At 34.1% G+C, this 21,804-nt stretch overlaps 2 protein-coding genes across 3 annotated transcripts in view; one reads left to right on the top strand and one right to left on the bottom strand.

Moving 5' to 3' along the window:
• LOC126970412 (CD151 antigen-like) overlaps nt 1-6,602 on the bottom strand; it is a 245,172-nt gene extending 238,570 nt beyond the window's left edge. Inside the window, exon 1 of one of the 2 annotated variants that reach the window (XM_050816256.1) lies at nt 6,343-6,602. The gene's annotated coding sequence lies outside the window, so the exon portion shown is untranslated. The remainder of the gene's footprint in view (nt 1-6,342) is intronic. The other variant, XM_050816254.1, reaches the window with a different exon arrangement.
• A 10,137-nt stretch (nt 6,603-16,739) lies between these two features.
• LOC126970415 (uncharacterized) overlaps nt 16,740-21,804 on the top strand; it is an 81,914-nt gene continuing 76,849 nt past the window's right edge. Inside the window, exon 1 of the mRNA XM_050816260.1 lies at nt 16,740-16,874. The gene's annotated coding sequence lies outside the window, so the exon portion shown is untranslated. The remainder of the gene's footprint in view (nt 16,875-21,804) is intronic.

Genomic DNA, 21,804 nt, shown 5'->3' on the forward strand with positions numbered 1-21,804 from the left:
TTCATTTTGGAATGGGTGGTAGTTTTTTTGACTTTGAATAAGTGATGTCACATCCTATTTTGAATAAAAATATTTGAATTTTAATTTGAATTCGACAGACGAGAAACCTTAATGTGGACAAAATTTAATTATTCCCAACGACGTGGTTCGTACCTGGAACTAGCAAATCGCTTGTCAATTTGCTCGGAGTAGTCATTGAACACTTTGGAATAAAGAGGAATTCATTCGGTTTTTATTATCACGAATAAGTTGACACAGTGAACTTTGAACTGTTCAGACCAACGTAAGCGGTAAATATTGCTTGGACATTATAACATCGCAATAAGATAAACTTTTAACATTTAATTATATCTTATATCTTTAAACGTGCAATTCTTGTATATATATAATATGAATCTCGGAAACGGCTCCAACGGTTTTCATAAAATTTTGAAACTGTAACTTTATCCGTATTTTAATGACATAAAGGTACGATAACATGGGAATACTAAGGTAAATTTCGCCACATTCATAGGTCACACTAAAAGATATGCGCAACTTAAAAAACAACATGTTATAACCAAAATAACCAAAGCCGCTTAACAGTAGCCATATTATTTTCGTTGACGGCAGTCGAAAGCCGCCCTTCACGAAATTCGTCATGTACAGAAACCCGACCTCTCTCTTATCCAGCAAATCATCGCCTCACGGAGCTCAAGCAAGGTGCTTCTCTCCCAAAAGCATTTTGAAGACGAGCGATAAAAATCATCGCTCTAAAAAGTTTGATGTGTGATAAAAAACAATTGACAAATGATTGTTCTTGTTCTTTTTTTATTACTAAAAAGTAAAGGTAGCTACGTTTCAAAAATTTATTATTCGAAATTCAAATAGTTCCAATTAGCTAGAAGTGCAAAACTTTTAGTGTGCCCATGTATACAAGACTATAATAGCTCAGGTAGGACAATGGGTGATTCAGAAATCAGAAGACCCCGGTTTGAATCCAGATGTCCTATTAGTTTTTTTTGTTCAAACTTTGAACGTTCTTAAAATAGGAGCAAGGCTTGGTCGTCCGGATATTATAATATGATAGACGCATGTTACTCCCTCTTCTATAAACTTTATCAGCTTCTTCTCTTTCATAGCTCTTTATCAGCTCTCTTGTTTGTGGTATTTTAGGTCGGGCTGTACATTTCTGACGTCAATATCTGCATTATTTGCGTCCGCACCTGAAGAACTACTAACAGGTAATAGTTGTTCCACACGGGTGGACAGAAGGCATAAAAGGCATTTATTTCCCAAAATTGATTCCTTTAGAATCTTTTTGATGTTATTTCTAATATAGAAGATACTACTCTTCGGAAACAAATGGCGCTCTGCGAGTGAAGAAGCGGCGCAAGAAACTCTCCCAGCATTCTTTTTTTGCGCTCTATTTAATGAAATATACAATATTGTACTGTCATTGTTATTGCTTTAAAATAATCATAATCTAGTCCTAGGCTGTCGGATCACTTAGATATTCCGCTGTTGAGTAGTAGGATTTACGACAGAGCCATTTCTTAATAAAACATTTAAATTTATTTATAGATAATGCCTGAACAGTGGCTGGGACTTATAATAAAAGTGTATACATTTACCCTTAAAGCTATTATGTATCTTATGAAGCCTACTAGAATTAGTTAGAAGCAATCCCTTATTTTATTAGTGTTATAATAATGAAAAACACTATTAAGAGACACAGATGGCGAACTATTGTCAAAAAGTTGAATCCTCAGAGAAATCACGGCCCTCAGCAATGAGGAATATGAGGCGAGGAGGAGGAGGAAGGTTTTCGTTAACTAACTAAAAGCATTCCTCTCAGGTTCCTCCTAGTACGTAAAATTGTAGCTATATATATACTGGGTATAAAATTGGGTACAAATTCTTCGGTCATCTGGAAGGAAAAACAGCAAAGTCAGACCATATTCGAGCGCTCATAAAATGAATCCATGCATGACTGGTCCAATGCAACCAAAGGGTGCCACTCAGTATCAACTCGAACCATTTGATCTCTCACAATGCAGAAGTCCTGTTGTTCCAGAGATCCAGTACTCAGCGTATGATGCTTTACGTGTGTCATATACAGCTTTATTAAATCAAGTCAAATGAAAATCACTTTATTCATGTAGGTCAAGGAAACGACACTTATGATTGTCAAAAGTTTCTTTTTATATTTACCGCCGGTTAAAGAGAGGCAAGGAACTCATTGCCAATCTTTTAATCAACATTTACAGTTTCATTTTTTTACAAATCATTTCAATTACAATATTATTTATTTGTTTAGTTTTTATCAACAACATATCATTATACAATTAAAATTTTAGCAACTACACAAGGTATAGTACAATACGACATGTCTTTACAAGTGTAAACAACATTTAAAATAGTGCGAAAAGAATAAAAAGTTTGAACAATTAAACATAAGAAAAATGATTTAATTACATTTCAATTATAAAAAAAGAGATTTATATATATGACTATACAACAATACATTAATTTACTTCTAATATTTAACTTACATGAGTAAGATCCTACTAATATTATAAATGTGAAAGTTTGTATGTCTGGATGTATGTTTGAACTTCTTTAACGCAAAATCTACTGAATAGATTTTCATGAAACTTTAAAATAATATAGCTTACACACCAGAATAACAAATAGGCTATAATTTATAAAACTATAGTGTGAATTATACAAAATATAAAAGAAGTGTGATTGTTACTAATGAATACAACTAGCGCCATCTCTTATCAACTAGCAAGCAAAAGATCAAAACAATTTATATGGCAAAACAACGTTTGCCGAGTCAGCTAGTCTTAAATATTTGTAAAGTGATGCAAGAAAAATTATACTCAAGCGTCAAATATTTAATTCATTCATCCGAGTGTTCTGAAGAGCTATTTGAATTGACTCCTGCGAATTCACCAACATTATTGAGCATAGTCTTAATACATATATTTCTTTTGTGCGTCTGTTGTAACTGAACTCCTCCTAAACGGAGGGACCGATTTTATTGAAACTTTATGTGTGTCTTCAGGTGGATTCGAAAATGGTCTAGATTCACAATTGAACTACCTCCTAAACGGCTGGGCCAATTTTGATGATTTTTTTGTGTATTCCAGTGAATTTGAGATTGGTGTGTGTCTTCAGGTGGATTCGAGAATTGTTTAGATTCACAATGGAACTACCTCCTAAACGGCTGGACCGATTTTGATGATTTTTTTGTGTGTTCCGTGTTGAGTGAATTTGAAATCGGTTTAGATTCTCAATTCCGTCCATATAATATGATTCTCCTGCTCATGTGTATGTTAGTGAAATCCTCCAAGTTAGACTGGAAATCCTGAAAGTTAGGCTGGACCGATTTTTCAAATTTAAGACGTGTGTACAGGACAACGTCTGTCGGCTCCACTAGTAGAACTATAAGATTACGCCTACTTCACAACAACTAAATCACCTTGAGTTTTGCAAATAAGTTTTAATTTATCAAGATATTTTTGAGAGCGCTGTACGTATCCAAAGCGAGCGACGGAAGCCAATAAATCATATAATTACTATCTTGTGAAACACTCGTTTTATTGGTGCATAACATTAATATTTGACTGACGACTCATATAGCCCAGTGGTAGTGGTACGTTCACTACTGACCTAGAGGTTCCAGGTTCGAATCCCAGTATGTGTACACATTTCAATGACAAATGTGAATGTTTGTCTTACACCCATAGTTCTTCTTTTTCACCTAGTATGTAGCAATAACATTTGCTTCAGAGTGTGTCAATATTAATATTATTTATGAGTATCATTTCTCTGGGGTCGGTCCCTCGATCGTGATCAGCGTCAGGGTCGCATCTGGAGTGGATGATCTATCTCCACCGGATTCTGTCCACCGCCTCTCTTACAACCGTGGAGAATTGGGATGACGAATCTTCAATTTATTTTATGACAATAAGGGACGAGACGAGCAAGACGTAAAGTAATGTTAATTGATACGCCCTGCCCATTTAAGTACAGTGCTGCTCACGTAGTGGCGTGCATTCTAGGTACAAGTAGGTTCCCAATAATATAGTGGAAAATATTTGGATATTGCACAAATAATGTGAAGAGGTTGACGTTACCTTACGGGGCAGGTTTTTTACTAGGTAGTAAGCGTAAGGTAAAACTTACTGGGTGGGTGTTCAATAGAATTTTTTTATTAAAGTAGGCATTGCTCAATTTCCTATATGGAATGCACGCCCCTGTGCTCAGGATTCTTGGAGAACCCAAAAATTTTGACTGCATTACAATTTCGTCAGTGACTTTGAGACATAAGATGCTAAGTCTCATTATCTAGCAATTTCACTAGCTACGGTGCCCTTCAGACCGAAACACAATAATGGTTAGACATTACTGCTTCACGGCAGAAAAAGGCATCGTTGTGGTACCCATAATCTAGCCGGCAGTCTGTGCAAAGGAGCCTCCCAATGGTAAATGTCCTTAGCCGCCTCTTACGACACCGTTGGGCTTGGAACTTCTCTTTTCATTTCATGCCCCGGGAAGCACATGGCATAATTTGATCGGTCCATCTTGTTCGAGAACGAGTATGATACTGCAAGGATATTTGAATTTCTTCGATATTTTAATGATCAAATCAAATCAAAATCACTTTATTCATGTAGGTAACGGAAATGACACATCAGAATGGCAAAAAAAAAATTTGTTATTAAATTTACCGCCACCTCGTTAAGGGTTGAGCTATTGAGAAGAAGTATTTTTTTTATGATAATAAAGGACGAGACGAGCAGGACGTTCAGCTAATGCTAATTTATACGCCCTGCCCATTACAATGCAGTGCCGCTCAGGATTCTTGAAAAACTCAAAAATTCTGAGCGGCACTACAATTGCGCTCGTCACCTTGAGACATAAGATGTTCAGTATCATTTGCTCAGTAATTTCACTAGCTACGGCGCCCTTCAGACCGAAACACAGTAATGCTTACACATTACTGCTTCACGGCAGAAATAGGCGCCGTTGTGGTACCCATAATCTAGCCGGCATCCTGTGCAAAGGAACCTCCCACTGGTATATAGCAAGAAACTCATTGCCACTCTTTTAAATCAATATTTACATTCTCATCCTTTTACAAATAATTTCAATTACCTACAATATAATATGATGTAAAGTGATGCAACAAAAATTTGTAATGTTTCAAACAATTTGCTCTCTGGTCTTGTTAAATAGTTATCATTTTTTTTGCTACTTTTCTTCTAATGGTTTTGCAATTTTGCCTTTAAATACGTTTCAATTTATTTAATGACTTTAATGTTTTACTGATAACATCTACTATCAAATTCATCCTTGACTGATTTTTCTTATTTATAATACTTACATTGAATAAAATTGTTCCAAAGTAAAAACCGTACATTGATGTTTTTTAAAGTACTGCAGAAAATCGTTCCCCAAAGGTCTCTACGACGATCTCTCCTGTACTGCATATAGTCCCACCCAATATATATTTATTTATAAGGCCTTTATAAAATTTTAGTGTGTGTGTCCGTTTGTATGAACGTATAACCAGGCAAAACGCTTACACTACTAAATGGATTTTACTCAAAATTTGCATAAATGTTGTTAACAAGAGATCGGAAACAAATAAGCTACATAATTATTATCATGCTAGATCTCGCAGGCATAGTATTATTCCTGAAGAAATAAAGCGTCGAAATAAATATATAAATTCAAAAAAAACATTAAACATTACATTCTTAACATACTGGAAACATTTATAATATTACAAAGTTGACAAATAAAAAATAAAACTATTCTCCATTTTTACGCGCAATGCGATTTAACATCTTGTTCGATACGTTTCTCTGCCTATGCGATGATTAAGTATAATTTAGTTAGATTTTAAGTTCTCATATATAAGCGAATTGTAAAAATTCTTTATGAGAATAAATATCTTAACCTAAATAGTATCATTGCTGTTCTATACCGTCCACGCGGACGATGTTGCAGCAGCTAGCTTGTATAATTTTTTTTTTTATATATTTGTATTCGACTTCGAGTCTCGCAAAAACGAATTTATAATTTATCAGTGAACTCTACAACCTTGTATAATCTGCGTCTGAGTTCATGGTTAAAACATTGGTTAATACCACTATATACTAATCTAAGAATTAAATACAAACGAAATTTAAAAAAATATATATATAGAATTTTAAGTGGCAAAAAATATAGCATCTTTAATGTAATGTGTATAAATACGGATAAAAATAATAGTATGTCTATTATATTCACCAACATTACAACAGTTTTTTTTTTGCTTTAAATACTATTATATAAACAACTTACCTGATTATATTATGGAATAGATCTTATTCCAATATTATCCGAACGCAACAGTTAGTTTTTATCACAAGTCTCAACTTAAACAAAAACACGGTTAAAAAGCAAACCCACTCACAAAGACCACTTCACTTCCAATGTCTAAAACACTTAAAAACATCAAACATAAACATTAATTTTAATATCCATTCATCGTATTTTTCATAGTAACTCGAGAATACGTCGATTCTCGACCAGAGACTGTAGAGTACTGGCTCTGTGTCGAACTAGAGTTTCGCGTCTGTCGCAAAATCCATGACCTTATAATACTTTTCAAAACAAAAGTATCGCAAGACACATCTTACATTGCTTGCTATGTATCAACTGTACAATCATAGCCTATGAAACGCCTCAAATGATTGTTCACATGAATTTTCTTTGACTCTACAATGTCGGTGGTTGTCATTATGTCAACAGTAGGAAAATGCGGCTGTAGGAATTACTCTGGTCACTTGTTTCATTAATTCCACCCGAGTTTGATGCCAAGTTTGCTAACGACTTCAGAATGGCATGTTGAAAATATTTCGGGAAGCAATTTATATTGTTAACGTTACTGAAATAACTTTGCGTAAACATAGTAAACGCGACTTCTTTTATAACCAAAATATTTACAATTGTAATACTTATCTTGTTTTTGCAAGAGTAAACTTAAAGAATAACAATAATTTATATTCATACTAAGATTAGTGACACTCTTAAAATGTAGGCTGTATGAGTATAGTTTATTGATGTTAATCGCTTGTTTATTATTTAATATCCCTACTGGAAACCTAAAGGACATAGACTATCTTTTATCTTGAATAAGAGGTTTGGAGGGGGTGAAATAGGGGGTGAAAGTTTGTATGGAAGTTCGTCATTGTCAAAGATGCCATCATGAACTTTGTATTTAGATACTTGATAAGAAATAAAAAAATATTTGGTCTAGCGTTTTTGAAATTTCGACATGAAATGAAAAATGAAATTAGGGATGAAAGTAAAAAAAAATAAGCTTAAATATTGTAAATAACAGGAGTAGGAAAACTCTAAGAAAAAAATATTTATCACACGTGAAACTTTATGTGGCGTGCTCACGAGTATCAAACCCGCAATTTTTTTTTATGATTTAGCAAAAGATGGAAAAATAAAAAAAAATATAAAAACGTATTAAAATAAATAATTTATACATCTAGCTAGAGTATCTTGCTGTTAGACAACCGAGGAAAACAGGCCAAGTTTGTATTTTAGTGTGCGTGAAAATACACGTTTCATACTTGCAATTTGTATGTCACTTTATGTTAGTGTGCGTGCATTGTTTAAAATAAAGGTTAACAGCTGTCAACCTCAACTTTTTCCGACGTTTTCTTCTTGATGTATAAATGATCTAAGTATTAACATATTAAAATCCAGATTGAAGATCGATTGAAAGGTATCTATCACACAAACTTGATTCTTAATAATCTTATACTAGAGACTAACACTAGTTAACATTCGATACCAAATCCCTTATTTTATATGATTTTCCGGAACACAGGAACGATAAATGGATCCCGATAACCGAAATAAAACCAAAAAATAGAAAAACAATATAAATATGAAACAAACACGTAAATATGAAAATTCTCTCAATTTAAATTATTCATTTTGCGTTCTCATATGAAGCCAATAGCGAAACCAAATCCAACGAAAATATTTACCAAGAGCATGTAAATATTTTATGTTTTTGAAGAAGCCGTACAAATGAGCACAATTTCCCTTTCATTCATAAGTCTCGGAGGGTCGTGATAAACGTGCGCCACTGAAGGAATATGTATTAAAGTCACGTGTCGATCGAAGATTGTATGAAAAGAACGGAAAGAGATCCATTAGTTACAAATCATCGCTCACGAACCGAAATGGTGTGAATCACTCCTATGGTAACATTATGAGCCTTTGAAGTATAAATTAATATTATCTATTAATTTTTTTTATGAAAATAAGGGACGAGACGAGCAGGACGTTCAGCTGATGGTAATTGATACGCCATGCCCATTAAAATGGAGTGCCGTTGAGGATTCTTGAAAAGCCCAAAAATTTGAGCAGTACTACAATTGCGCTCGTCACCTTGAGACGTAAGATGTTAAGTCTTATTTGCCCAGTAATTTCACTAGCTACGGCACCCTTCAGAACGAAACACAGTAATGTTTACACATTACTCCTTCACGGTAGAAAAATGCGCCTTTGTAGTACCCATAATCTAGCCGGCATCCGGTGCAAAGGAGCCTCCCACTGGTAAAAGCTTGATCTTTGGTTAAGGATTGATCTCCGCTGCGTTTCAACTAGATACAGCACTGCATAAGAACAATACCTTTTTTAATTTCGGTAATTTTGATGTTGTAGTATGTAATGGCTATTTGCAAAGATGCTTGTGTGCGTCGCATCTTGACACTCAATGACATCTTTCAAATTATGTAACATACGCTTCCTGTTATTTTAAATATCCCAGTGGCTCTACGCAACCCGGCATTTTAGTTTCAATTATTAGCAAAGTTTAACAGAACATGTGGCACGTCAACGTCACACATTATTCGAGACTGGCTCGAGTACGCCCACTTGGGCGTAGTATTAGTTGCTGCACTTTGCACACACCCACATGCGATTACGCCTACGGTATCTAGTTGGAGCGTAGTGGAGATTAATCCTTAATCTAAGTATGAAGGCATGTCTTATTTTACTATCCCTTATGTTACCTATCATTTGTGTATGATTTGTGTAACTGTCTGAATAAATAAATAAAACACATTTAATTAATAAAAATCAAGTGTCAATTTTGAAAATGCGTGTCGTAAAAAGGGAACGTAAACTCTGTGAACAGCTCACTTGGCGATGCGCAAAGAGGTCGTATTAATGTGTGTCTTCTACCGCATTTACCACGGGGAGTGTTCCGAAGAATTGTTTTACCTGATTCCTGCAGCCGAATTCCAACATCGCACGACAAGCTTCAAATTAGGATATCATCCCCACCATCTGGATGTGTGGCGGTATTCCACAGTGCGGTTTTCAAGGAAATTTCTACAAATAATATCAAAGCTGTGGAATCAGCTTCCTTGTGCGGTGTTTTCTGGGACGATGCGACATGGGCCATATATATACCAGTGAGAGGCTCTTTTGCACAGGATGAGGCACCGGCTAGATTAGGGGTATCAAAACGGCGCCTGTCTCTGCCGTGAAGCAGTAATGTGTTAACATTATTGTGTTTCGCTTTGAAGGGCGCCGTAGCTAGTGAAATTACTGGGCAAATGAGGCTTAACATCTTATGTCTCAAGGTGACGAGTGCAATTTTCGGGTTTTTCAAGAATCCTCAGCGGCACTGCATTGTATGGGCATGGCGTATCAATTACCATCAGCTGAACATTCTGCTCGTCTCGTCCCTTATTATAATAAAAATGGGTACCCTAAAAATTTGCGAACACCTTCCTTAAAGGCCAGCCACTCTCCTGTGATTCCTCTGGTGTAACAAGAGAATGTGAGTGGCAGTGCTCGCAATAATATTAAATTTATATTACTTGTTGTATAGCACGTGGATGACCTATAGCGATGATTACAGATAAGTAAGCAACTAAACCTTGTTATTATATTTAAGGATAGTTCGTCTTACTTGAAAAGTGTACCGGAGATAAGTCGTCATCCAGGGAGTTTTATCTTTTTCTTTGAAGCTTTTGCTGTTGGCGACATAATATGGTGAGATGCTTCCATACCAGGACCCAAATGAAAAGTCCAGTGAATTGACTATATTATAAAAAATTAATTTAATGTTTCTGCAAGTACATAATACATCTCTGCATATAATTTAATTCAAGAAAAAATCATTATGCTTTTGTTTGACCAGGAAGAGTTTCTTGCGCCGCTTTTTCTCTAACAGAGCGCCATTTGTTTCCTAAGCGGTAGTAGTATCTATTATGTTAGAAATGACATCAAAAAGAATTCTAAAGGTATCAATTTTGAGAAAATAAATGCCGTTTTTGCCTTTTTATGCCTGAATTAGACAAAATACATGATCCAATACCAATATGAAGATTTCTTGTATTCGTGTTTAACTCCTCATTCAATTATTAAGTATTTTAATGAAATAAAAAGTTTTAGATTACTATGAATTTTTCGAATTATTTGAAGGCAATGAATAACATTTTATTGCTCACATTTGAAGTATACTTATCAATAATTTCGATGAGATTAATTGCAATTCTAAATTTAAATTGTACGTAGTTCCTGAAAAACGTTCCAAGCCACAAACACCACATTTTAAGGAATTCGTATTTACAGTTTAATAAATATTAGTGTATTCAATACATGTGGATTGGGCTACTAAGTCATGATGTCATTCAAAGAGTGACAGTAGGGCTGCCATTTTTTGTCAGTCCATTTATATGAAACATGTGACCAGTTTTGTGTTCTAAACTCGTGTTCGGAACGTTTTTCTGGAAATACGTCCAATTGTGAAAAGTAAAGATGAAATATTCAGTACAAACATTTACTCTACAGAATTTTAACGATCAATCCATCCTAATGACCTTTGAAACTCAAGCGGAGGTTTGTTTGACAAGTTTTCAGAGAATTTCAAAGCAAATATCGTTAAAGTTTAAGTTTGGGTCTTTCTGACTATTCCTTCACTCTCAGCAAAATTTAACAATGGTTAAGGATTAAGATAATGCTCAGGCTTCAGAAGTATTAAATTCTAACGAAAACTTGGAAAGTTTATACGGTTGGATCATTTTTGAAATTATTTCTTAGAAAATCATTAACAAATAGAAAGATATAGGACGGACATCACTGTTACACAGAAGTAACAGAATGAAGATTTTTTTCTGAAATATGTCTTTTAAGCTATTACGTTGTGCGCACAACGACATATAAAACCTTAGATCGTCGAAAAAAATTGAGTTTAGAACTAACCTCTATTTTGAGCAATGCACACAAACACAAAGTATCATACAAATCGCGAGTGTAAGGCGTAGCTTTTCACGCACACTAAACTAATATTCCTGGCCTGTTTTTATCTGTTGTCTAACAGCAACAGACTCTATCTAGACGTATAAATTATCTAAGTCTAAAGATAAAAAATTTCAGAAATTTTCTAATGTTTGGTTTCTTCCTTTATTGTTAGGATTTTTACAATATTGTTCTATCTACAAACGTAGAATAGTACCAGGAATAAATAATTTTAAGGATTATTGTTTTGCTATTCCAAGGAAGTAATTACTTCTTGCGTGCGTACATTGCGTAAGTACACACATACTTTTATTTTTTATTTTACTGGTTTTCGTTTACTACTCGGCTAAGACGAGTTAATAAGTATTTTATTGGGAAAAGTATATCCCAGAAGTTTATTGAAAATTTATCGAGTTTTCTTAAGTTATGATTATAGTAATGTTTCACACCAGGAACAAATTTAAACTTCTTACGCCCACTACTTGGCTAAGTCGATTAGGTAAGGATGAGTTTCTTAGGCCTGATTTTATCGAGTCTTTTGGAATAAAGGCATAAAAGGCATAAAAAGGCATTTATTTTCTCAAAATTGATTCCTTTAGAATTCTTTTTGATGTCATTTCTTATACTACTAGATACTACTACCGCTTCGGAAACAAATGGCGCTCTGAGAGAGAAGAAGCGGCGCAAGAAACTCTCCCAGCATTCTTTTTTTTTGCGCTCTTTTCAATAAAAATATACAATATTGTACAGTTGCTATAAAATAATCACAATCTAGTCCCAGGCTGTCCGATCATTTAGATATTCAGCAGTGGAGTAATAGGATTTACGACAGAGCCATTTTTTTATAAAGCATTTAAATTTATTTATAGACAATGCCTGAACAGTGGCTGGGACTTTATTGTAGAAGTGTATACATTTACCCTTAAAGCTATTATGTATCTAAATAAATGGTAGATACTGACTATACAATAAGGGATTTAGTAATAATGTTGGAACAATTGTTGAACAGAATAACTTCCGATCAGACGTCCCCTTATCGCCCAGGGAGTGTCTTTCTATCCATCTTGTGTAGTTTTATTTCTCTTAGAGTGCCATTTGTTTGCGGTTCGATGGCAGTGTTTTAAGTGACTTCAACTTAAAAGGAATCAATTTAAGAAAACATAATAAAACGATTTTAAATAAGATGTTATTTCTAATGGAAACATTCTGAGTCACAATATTTAAAAAATGAGTTGAAAATATTTTTTTATACAATGTTCACATGAACCATAGATTGGTTTTTCAGAAGTAAATATAAAATTAGATTGTCTCCTCAAACAATGTATTACTTAATAAATACCAGACGCATATGCGTTGTGTTGAAATATTATACATTTTGTATTTTTGCGAAAGAAAATAAAAGTACTTTATCAAAGTCAGTAGCATCGTGTTGTGTTTTGTTGCGCGACTATTTATGAACGAACAAGTATAGAGACATGGTTGAAAAAAACCCTATCTTATTATCTTACTCATACAATTAATTATTAGTTCTAGTTATGAGAAAGCTCATGATCACTCAAAAGGCAATGGAGAGGGCTATGCTCGGAGTTCCCCTGCGAGATTGATTCAGAAATGAGGAGATCCGTAGGAGAACCAAAGTTGAAGTGTAAGCTGAAGTGGAAGTGGGTAGGGCACATAGTTCGACGGACAGATGGCAGTTGGGGTAGTAAAGTCCTCGAATGGCGACCACGTTCCGGAAGACTCAGTGTTGGTAGGCCCCCCATAAGATGAACTGACGCTCTGGTCAAGATCGCCGGAATACGTTGGATGAGGGCAGCGCAGGACCGATCGTCGTGGAAATCTTTGGGGGCGCCTTTGTCCAGCAGTGGACGTCTTCCGTCTGATGATGATAGTTGTAGTTTTAGCATATCGTTTGCATTAGCATGTAGTTTTGAACTACATTAACTTATCTATATATTAATACGTAAAGCGAAAACATTTAACCCCTTTTAAAAAAAATGCGCAAATTGATAAATGTGAAATTTAACATAGTAAAACTTTATAGGGAGAAGATGTGGATAAAGTTTGTTTTTATATAAAATGCCTTATAAATACATTAAATTATTTTTTATAAATATAACATATACTGTTGTTTAAATGATACGTAACTTATACACAATAAGTTTAAACATGAACATAAACATTGTTTTTCGTAGCTAGTGAATTTACTATGAATATCTTACGTCTCAAGGTGACGAGCGCAATAGCTGTAGTGCCGCTCAGAATTTTACCGTTTTTCAAGAATTCTAAGCAGCACTGGATTGTAATCAGCTGAATGTCCTGCTCGTCTCGTTCCTTATTTTTATAAAAAAATACACTCATCTATACTAATATTATAAAGCTGCAGTGTTTGTTTGTTTGAACGCGCTAATCTCTGGTACTACTGGTCCGATTTGAATGATTCTTTCAGTGTTGGGTAGTCCATTTGTCGAAGAAGGCTATAGGCTATGTGTTTTTTTTTCAAAATTAGGGATCCGTAATAAAATTGCTATTTTGTAACACAAGGTGTAAAATCGAAAACCTATTTTTGCGTCCGCTGCAAAAACTATTGACAATAGAACAAAATGATGTACAGGCTATAATATAGGCAATATTTTATTACTTATAAAACTATCGCGTGAATTATACTTTATATGGCAAAACAACGTTTGCCGGGTCAGCTAGTACATTATATAGAGGTCTTTGAGAAATAAACTCTTATAAAGTACAAATGTTATAAATTATAATTAAATAAATTTCGGTAAAATTTCGGGATCTGGGTGAACATTTCATTGCATGTTGTCGTACCTATATACAGTTTTATAATAATTTTAAGAGTATTTTAGTGTAACTGTAACTGTGAATAAATGGGAGGCTCCTTTGCACAGGATGCCGGCTAGATTATGGGTACCACAACGGCGCCTATTTCTGCCGTGAAGCAGTAATGGGTAAGCATTACTGTGTTTCGGTGTGAAAGGCGCCGTATCTAGTGAAATGGCCGTGCAAATGAGACTTAACATCTTATGTCTCAAGGTGACGAGCGCAATTGTAGTGCCGCTCAGAATTATTGGGGTTTTCAAGAATCCCGAGCGGTACTCCATTGTAATGGGCAGGGCGAATCAATTTCTATCAACTAAACGTACTGCTCGTCTCGTCCCTTACTGTCAAAAAAAAAGTAAATAATTAATGTGCTATTGGTTGAGTTTCATATTAATTTGAACTTAGAGGAGATTTTCAAACTGAGATTGAAATAATATGGTTCATCCGTAAAAAGATTACCAAGATACACGAACTACACTTATGTTCATATTCCATAGGATACCAACAGGCAGATTTGAATTTTTTATCGTTAAAAATTTGGAAACAGTTTGAAGTCAGATATTGATTTCTCATAATATTCTGTTTTTATTTGATAAATGTTTTAAAAATGACATCTTGACTATCACTTCTCAACAATATATTCTTGATAATGTAATGGATGTTCATAGGCACATAAGTGAATTTGCTAGAAACTGTCATAACCATAATGTTAACAACGGGAACTGACATAAACTTATAATGCCTACTACTCGGCTAAGTCGAGTTTAAGTCTTTTGTGGGGCGATGTATATGCTTTTACAACAAGATTCCAGAAAATCTTCAAAACAAAAGACTTACGTTATTCAAAAGAATTGTTAAAAAAAGGTTTGTGTGGAAAACGTTACTATAAATGACTTTGTTAAGGATAGCATAGATTGGGAATGGAGCGAACGCCCTTAGGATATTAAATAATATGTTAAATCGTACAATATTACTTTGTAAACATACTTTTTTGATGAAAAACAAAAAACCCCTAAGTTTGTTACGCCCATTCTTCTCAGGTCCTAGAGAGTGGCAGTTTTAACTTTCAATAAGGGATATCACATGCTATTTTGAATAATAGTATTTGAATTTGAATTTGAAATAGTAACTATTGTGAAGCGAGGATATAATTATAAACACGCAACTAACAACCATACTAAGGTTATCTGGAGGGCAAAGCCAAATTGCCTTCAAAGAAACTGAGCGTCATTAATAGAGCACGGCAATACTTCAAGCCGGCCCACATACTAGCGCTGTACAAAGCGCAGGTCCTGCCACACATGGAGTATTGCTGTCATCTCTGGTCTGGCGCACCCCAGTATCAGCTCGATCCATTTGACCGCGTGCAACGCAGAGCAGCTCAAATTGCCGGGGACCCAGTGCTCTGTGAACGGCTGGATCACTTGGCGCTGCGTAGAGACGTCGCTTCATTGTGTGTCTTCTACCGCATTTATCACAGGGAGTGTTCTGAAGAGCTGTTTAGTCTGATTCCTGTCGCCGAATTCCACCTTCGCACGACACGCCACAAGTTACGATATCATCCCCACCATCTGGATGTGTGGCGGTCCTCCACAGTGCAGTTTTCAAGGAGCTTTCTTCCACGTACTACAAAGCTGTGGAATGAGCTTCCTTGTGCGGTGTTTCCGGGACGATATGACATGGGTACCTTCAAAAAAAGCGCGTACACCTTCCTTAAAGGCCGGCAACGCTCCTGTGATTCCTCTGGTGTTGCAAGAGATTGTGGGCGGCGATGATCACTTAACAACAGGTGACCCGTACGCTCGTTTGTCCTCCTATTCCATAAAAAAAAAGAACAACAAGCAAAATAGACATGACTAGAATACGATCTCGACAAACATTAAGAGTACCCTTATAGCCTATCTGTATTCACTACAGTACTTTTCTTATCATCTAACATTTAAACCCGAGCTCCTTAAAGATAACAGGAAAAATAAAGAGAATTGAGTTCCGCAAAAGGAACCTCTACATAAATTCGACTTACATCGGCTTAAAGGCTATAAATATAATTCACACACTTAATTTGCTAATAAATTTATTAGGTCTTTATCACTCCATTAAGGTGAGCACCAATACAATATCTTAGTAACTAACACACCTTTTTGGGTGTCACCCAAAAAGATAAATCTGACAACCCCAATTATAGGTGCAAATAGAGATCAATTAACAAAACGTGTTATCAATAAAAAAAGTTTTAGCAAATTAAAATTACTACATTATTAAATAAGAGAAAGAAATATGCAAAGAGACAAGAGAAAAATTCATATATCATCAACTATTCAGTTGTATAATAAATTAAATCTAGGAAGTGACATGGCAGAGCTACTCCCATATCCTTTCTCATTCCGCACCTATGTTCAAAACCTTGTCCCTTTCCAACATCCTAATATGATGCAATCTCGCACCCGATTGGTTAATTGGCTGCTAATCGACGCATCACACCACGAGCAGTTTTTTACTGCACTTACTGAAAATTCGCCTAACCGTTTCGACGCTCGCGCAACATATTATTTACTGAAGAAGAAGTTATTAAAGGTGCTTTAACAATTAATTGATATTTGAGAATACTTTATATAAACGCCTGCCGGCTAAGTGAGTGAACCGTGGTAGGAAAAGATATATATTTTTAGTGCTGTGTGAACACGTGGCGGCGCAATTTCTTCGAGACATCGAGACAAGTGAGTTGCATGCATGTCCTTTACCACCTTATGTTTAGTTCTGTCAGTCACTAAAAATATTGGAGGAAAACACTGAACCAACGTTTAATAACGCACAAATACAGTCCACTTAAAAATAGTAACAGAATATGGTAATTAAAAAACCTCCTAAATAAAAGAAAATTAATCACGATCAACAACAAATTTCTTTTACAATTAACAGTATAAATGTTAAAAAAAATATATTATTATTGCAACATTTTTAATTACTTAATACTTATGAGTCGTTTTACAATAAAGATTGAGCAAAAATCATCTAAACCAACCTTGTATTGCCAATATTATTAGTAGGCGTTGATATATTAGCATTACGTCACTTTATACATAATATTGTCTGAAATATAATGCTATTATTTATTTATTTCAACAAGGAGAATAGCTTGTGCTTCGTTTTTCATTTTAATTATGTGTTTAAGTATTTTTCTTAGAAAATATTAATTATGAGTTAAGTTACGTAAGAAAAATAATATAAGTAATTGAAGTTATGTCAATTAACTTCAATTACTTATAAATATATTACTTATATACTTATAAATAGATAGAATTGCTATGAATATATCTATTTGGTTTGTCTCGTATATTATATTTTACTGACCTGAGATATACATTAGAGCCACTTACATTCAAATTATCAAGTCCCAAATCAGACGGTCAGAACGGTATTCTTATTACTACTTAATATCCGGACGACCGAGCCTTGCTCGGATTTTTAAGAATGTACAAAACTTGAACAAAAAAAAAACTAATAGGACATCTGGATTCGAACCGGGGTCTTCTGCTTTCCGGATCACCCAATGTCCCATCTGAGCTATAATAGTCTTGTATATAGTGGCGAAATTTACCTTTGTATTCTAATGTTATTGTAGCTGTTTCTCATTCAAACATGGATAAAACCATTTTTTTTTAATTGAAACCTAGCTAGATCGATTTATCACCCCCGAAATCCCCTGCATACTTAATTTTATGAAAATCGATGGAGCCGTTTCCGAGATTCAGATTATATATATATATATACAAGAATTGCTCGTTTAAAGATATAAGATTACCTTTGTATTCTAATGTTATTGTAGCTGTTTCTCATTCAAACATGGATAAAACCATTTTTTTTAATTGAAACCTAGCTAGATCGATTTATCACCCCCGAAATCCCCTGCATACTTAATTTTATGAAATCGTTGGAGCCGTTTCCGAGATTCAGATTATATATATATATACAAGAATTGCTCGTTTAAAGATATAAGATATAAAATACATCATTCTATGAATATTTATTTGTACCAGGACTCTTGGTCAGACTAGGTAAGTATATTAATTAATATTTATTAATTAGTATTTGAATACATTCAAAAATAATTCACTTTCATATCACCGACACTCTTTCGAATCTAGAATATGCGTCGTCTTTGAAAACGAGTATATGTGTTTAAACATTGTTTAAAGACTATTTTCTTCATTTAAACTTTTTTCTTTATCTTTTGATAAATTATTTTAATTTGCGCTATTACTGTAACTAAAATCCATTTATACGATGCAATTATTAGTAAACAGAAATGAAAGGGAAGTCAATTTTCTATGACAATAAGTGACGAGACGAGCAGGACGTTCAGCTGATGGTAATTAATACGCCCTGCCCATTACAATGTAGTGCCGCTCAGGATTCTCGGAAATCCTAAGAATTCTAATCAGCACTACAATTGCGCTCGTCTCCTTGAGACATGAGATATAAAGTCTCGTTTGCCCAGTAATTCCACTAGCTACTGCGCCCTTCAGACCGCAACACAATAATGTTTACGCATTACTGCTTCACGGCAGAAATAGGCGTTGTGGTACCTATAATCGTACCTATAGCCGGCATCCTGTACAAAGGAGCCTCCCACTGGTAAGTAAATAAGAGGAACATTGCAATTGAACAATACTTTTTAATACATAAATCTTTTTTGTCCTATCCTATATTTTTTGATAATCACATTTCCTTAAAATAAATTAAACTTTTCAGACAAGAGCCGCTCGACAATATATCAAACCTACAGAAATCCTTGCGAAAAAAGCTCGTTGAAGAGGAATTAATTGAATAAGATTCATCGAATACCGTGCTTTTATTACTAGTACTAGTGAAAAAATAAAACATCGCTGTCAAGTTGAAATATACTGTTCTTTTTATGTTAAATATCCGTACCATCCTTTTTATTATATAATAGTTATTTATATTTAATGGGGTATTAAAAAGCGAATGTAGGTTTACCAGCGAGAGGCTCCTCTGCATAGGATGCCGGCTATATTATGGGTACCACAACGGCGCCTATTTTTGCCGTGAAGCAGTATTACTGTGTTTCGGTCTGAAGAGCGCCGTAGTTAGTGAAATTACTGGCCAAATGAGACTTAACATCTCATGTTTTCAGGTTTTTCAAGAATCCTGAGCGGTACTGCATTGTAACGGGCAGGGCGTAATGGTTGATTAAATATCTAATTGTAGACATTTACGTAACCAGCTTTAGCTGTTGAATTTAGGGTGTTTTTATAGTGATATAATTAATTATTGTTTCGGAATACTATTAATGAAAAGCAATAGCGAATAATAATGACGATTCAAACATGTCTTTTTCTTTTAATTGCGCGTATTTGAGAATGTGCTTTTTTTAAATTCATAATAACGCGAAATGAGTCGTGGTTGACACTGGTTGAGTGGTGGCCATTCCCAATATTCACTCTATCCTTTACTTGAGATAAAAATCGTAACTATTGTTGACTTTTCTGTCCCAATAAACTTATCGACGGTAACTCACCTTATCCGTACACGCTGTCTGTCAATGGGACGACGTATAGCTTTCCAGCGATAGAAGTTTGTATGGAAATTGCAATTCCCGCGTCCCTATATAAGGCGATAAGAATGACTTATATAATTTAAGTTCTAATCAAAAATGAAAATTTTGGTATAATGTAATGTTAAATTTAAAGCTATATTTTTCTCATGTTTATAAAAATATACTCGCATAGTATCACTATTTATATACATGAAAGGCTTTTTTACGATTTACTTAATTTTTTGTTTTTTTTTAAATAACTTAAATTTTTTTAATAATTTCTGGCATAACTTTGAATACATTGTATTTAAAATAAATTTGTAAAACGATGAATCATTAAATATCGTCCTGATATTAGTTCCTAGTTAAACTTCTAAACTATCGAACGGATTTTAGTAGGGATTACTTCATGGAGTGCAGTTTAGTCCAACTTGAGAGATAGGACAGTTTTTATTACGATTTGGAACACATATTTATTTTTATTTCCAATATTAGTTTTGTATCGACATATTTTCTCTAAGCAACTATAAGATGCATGTATGCGTGGCATCTTGACACTTAATGGCATCATTCAAATTTTGTGACATACGCTTCGTGTTATACGAATAATATAAATATGTGAACCCAGTGTCTTTCTTATTTCTTGTAGTATTATTTTTATAAAGTTTTACTACGCAAACAGGTATTTTAGTTACAATTATTAGCAAAGTTTAACGGAACATGTGGCACGTCAACGTTACAGATTGCTCGAGACTAGCCCGAGTACGCAGTACTAGTATATTATGTATGTAGTATTAGTTGCCGCACTTTGCGACTACGCCTGCTGTATTGTTATGTTAAGAAATAAGAAATATGAACGAAAACAAAATATGAGGAAACTAGCCTACCTTAATAAGTTTTGTCTACCTAAATATAACATATATGGAAAAAGAGCCTGTAACTATGTATTACCTAGGATATTAAATACATTACCTAATGATCTAATAGATATATATCTGCAAAAGAAAAATTTCAAAGTAAAGCTAAAAAAATACTATCTAGAAGCTAATAACCAGAAATACCTATGATGTATATTTTTAATATTACTACTATATGTTATATTAAGTCTTTAGTAATTAAAACAATTATTGTAATGCGAACTTACCGCTCGCACATAAACCTTAGAGGTTTTGCGAGTATGTCTTTATTATTATACTAGCTGACCAGGCAAACGTTGTTTTGCCATATAAATTGTATTGATCTTTTGCTTGCTAGTTGATAAGAGATGGCGCTAGTTGTATTCATTAGTAACAATCACACTTCTTTTATATTTTGTATAATTCACACTAGAGTTTTATAAATTATAGCCTATTTGTTATTCTGGTGTGTAAGCTATATTATTGTAAAGAGTCATCAAAATCTATTCAGTAGATTTTGTGTTAAAGAAGTTCAAGCATACATCCAGACATACAAACTTTCACATTTATAATATTAGTAGGATAAATTTAGATAATTTTGTTCATTGAATAAATAAATAAAAAATCTATTTGGAGCACAGTGGAGACTAATCCTTTATATAATAATAATAAACAAATAATAAATTTCGTATATATAAATATACATTTTTAGTGGTTGAGACTTCCCAGTAAGTTGTCTTAGGACACTTGTATTGGGAATATCTCGCAACTTCCTTAGCAGATACATTTTATTTAGTAAACAATATAGAAATAAACAGAAATGAAAAAAGACCAAATTTTACAATTTACAATTAATTGTGTGTGTGTGTGTGTGTGTGTGTGTGAGTGAGTGAGTGTGTGGATGTGGGTTTGAATTGAACCTTTGATTGGGTCCATCTATACAATGCGTGTGTTTATCCATTAGTTAGCCAATTATTTAAAGCTTTTCTGCAAAGATGTAATGTCATAGGATATACATTTAGGACACGATTAATTTTATTATATAAGAACACTGATTGACAGCTAAACTGTCGTTCAGCAAAAGTAGTGCGAACAGTAATGGTATCTGCTACTTTATCATTTCTTCTACTGATCAATTTGTTTATCTAAGCATAATATGTATAAAAATTTTGCGATTGACATTGAGTGTAAATG

Source organism: Leptidea sinapis, chromosome 21 (genome assembly GCF_905404315.1).
Source record: "Leptidea sinapis chromosome 21, ilLepSina1.1, whole genome shotgun sequence".
NCBI lineage: Eukaryota > Metazoa > Arthropoda > Insecta > Lepidoptera > Pieridae > Leptidea > Leptidea sinapis.